This window comes from Salvelinus sp. IW2-2015, linkage group LG34, assembly GCF_002910315.2.
Source record: "Salvelinus sp. IW2-2015 linkage group LG34, ASM291031v2, whole genome shotgun sequence".
In the NCBI taxonomy this organism is placed as follows: Eukaryota; Metazoa; Chordata; class Actinopteri; order Salmoniformes; family Salmonidae; genus Salvelinus; species Salvelinus sp. IW2-2015.
The window spans coordinates 1,928,841-1,931,927 of NC_036873.1; positions in this window are offsets into that span (position 1 = coordinate 1,928,841).

Below are 3,087 nucleotides of genomic sequence, written 5' to 3' on the forward strand. Positions count from 1 at the left end.
AGATGTGTATAAGAGACAGGGGGGCGGAGAGGGAGGGTGAGGTTGGGGTGGAGCGGGGTGAGGTGGGGTGGACGGGTCAAATTCATTTGAAGTGCAGTCGTAATCAATTTCTGACGTAGTTTGGTGCACTAGGGCACGTCGATCTCCCATGTCCAAAAAATCTGATTTTATTAGTTCACATTAACTCTCAGATGATTGATGGGTTCACTTTGGAGATCTGAGGTTTCATTTGTTACTCATACGTAGCCAGTGATTGTTTTTAAACCCTCATGACAGGGCCTTTGGTGGCGGTTGTGCGGGCTACTTTGGAAGGAGAGAAGGCATCATTTGTTACTATAATGATGTTAATAAAGTTCCGTTTGGCCGGCGTGATCCTCACTCGAAATCCATGCCCAGGTGTGACCGGTTGAAAGACGGTTGCCACTTGTCATTCTGATCACATCAACAGTGTGTRTTCTTATTCAGGAGTCGGCGTTACTTCCCTGTGTGCACCAGATGGTTCATTCTGTGTAAATAGAGCCTCTAATTCATTTTTCAGTGACATAATGAAGTGTTAATTCTGTCAAATGTGCCTACGCTTCATTAATACTATCAGATCAATGCGGTTTGAACAGAAGACCCAGTACTTCACCTCAGAGGCTTGCCAAACGATCGGGCAAGAGAGAGACGTAGAGGCCTGTAGAAGAGGGGGCCTCCTCTCCTTAGACCTGTCTCTTATACACATCTAGATGTGTATAAGAGACAGGGGTAGGGTGGGGTGGAGCGGGGTGAGGTGGAGTGGGGTGAGATGGGGTGGAGCGGGGTGAGATCTGTCTCTTATACACATCTAGATGTGTATAAGAGACAGGGGGTGGACGGGTCAAATTCATTTGAAGTGCAGTCGTAATCAATTTCTGACGTAGTTTGGTGCACTAGGGCACGTCGATCTCCCATGTCCAAAAAATCTGATTTTATTAGTTCACATTAACTCTCAGATGATTGATGGGTTCACTTTGGAGATCTGAGGTTTCATTTGTTACTCATACGTAGCCAGTGATTGTTTTTAAACCCTCATGACAGGGCCTTTGGTGGCGGTGGTGCGGGCTACTTTGGAAGGAGAGAAGGCATCATTTGTTACTATAATGATGTTAATAAAGTGCCGTTTGGCCGGCGTGATCCTCACTCKAAATCCATGCCCAGGTGTGACCGGTTGAAAGACGGTYGCCACTTGTCATTCTGATCACATCAACAGTGTGTRTTCTTATTCAGGAGTCGGCGTTACTTCCCTGTGTGCACCAGATGGTTCATTCTGTGTAAATAGAGCCTCTAATTCATTTTTCAGTGACATAWTGAAGTGTTAATTCTGTCAAATGTGCSTRMGCTTCATTAATRCTATCAGATCAATGCSGTTTGAACARAAGACCCAGTACTTCACCTCAGAGGCTTKCCAAACGATMGGGCAASAGAGAGACGTAGAGGCCTGTAGWAGAGRRKGCCTCCTCTCCTTAGACAGACKGTGGSAATGGTATAGCAACCATGAAAAACTGAAGCGAGGCCAAGGTAGAGCGACAGATGTATAGAAGAGAAGGGAGTAAGGGAATAGCCACCAAGGGCATGCACAAGGCTGATTCACCAGCAGCTTGTTAAGTGTGGTGCGTGAGCAGTGCAGCAGAGGAGAGGAGCGGCAGCACCGAGCACCACACTCTGCCTGGAACAGCGTGTTTCATTGGAGCAGGGCTCATTGCAGCCCAGCCATGCTGAAACGGGGGAGGGTCGGTTTGTTTTTTCGCACCAACACACTTTCACACTCCAGACTCTATTCATTGTCGGTTCACAGACCACACATTTTCATTTCACATCAAACCATATGGTTTTCCATCTAACACAAGAGATTCGGCAAACTTCTGGAAGAAACGTATGTTTGAACCATATTTTACACATAAAAGTTGTTGCAAACTATCTTTGTCCAACCAACGCACGTAACTCCACAGTGAAACAACCAGTTTACAGTGGGCCTACATGTATCAGAGATGGCAAAACACAAAGAAATCCATCATAATTTAGACGCTGACATAATGCCGTCAAAGCCTAGTGCCTGGAAAGGGAGGAGTCCATTAATATTTTAGTGAGGTTCATAGGGAAAGACAATTGGCTGATGTTAGGATGGGCAAAATAAATCTGCCGGTTGGAGTTGGACACGGGGAAAAACGATAGAGCCCAGGTGTGGTGTGTGTGTGTGTGTTTTGTATTTGTGTGCGTGTTGTGTGTGTGTGCGTTAATCTTCTCGCACCTTCACCTTCTATAAAGAGAGGTGGAGAGAGAGAACATGTTTAAAAAAAGGAAAATAAAATAGAAAACATACAAAGGGTCTGGGTGCTTGGTGTGTGTGTGTGTGTGTGTGTGTGTGTGTGTGTGTGTGTGTGTGTTGTGTGTGGTGTGTGTGTATTATGCTGGTGCATCATTACAGAGACACGCAGAGGGGTTTCCACTCTAATAATACACTGACTCTCTGTAGTGCTGTCATTGCATCAGCAGCCATCGCCATCGGACTGGCAACAGAGCAATACATAAATGTGTTTCAGCAGGTGTATTGAGGAGTGTGTGTGTGTGGGGGTGGGGGGGGGGGTTCACTGGGCCAGAATAACATCCCACACACAGCTGCCTTTCATTAAGGTTACATGCTGCTATCATAACAAATCGCCTCCCTCGAAGAGTGAGAGGAAGGGGGTGGGGGGACGGTGGGCGGGGATGTGACGGGGGGAGTTTTGTGTGTGTGGGGGGAGGAAGTGTGGTGTGTGTGGTACTTGTGTGCGTATTAAATAAATGGGGGGGCTTCACTAAATCACAAACATTCACCTTTCCCCTCTCCAATCTCTCCTGTGATATGTTGTGATTGACAAAGTCACAGACAGACAGAGGAGCTGTCCCCCCTTTCCCTTTCCTCGTCCCACCACTCCACCACTTCACAAGTGCACTCAACTCAGTGAGCTGGGAGCTGCTCGGGAGCTTGGTTGGGGCTGGTGTGCACTGTGCACCTGCTTGCCGTGGCGGAAGGGAGCCCCTCCTCTCCCCCTCTCCTCCTCCCTCCCTCTCCCCCTCCTCCTACCT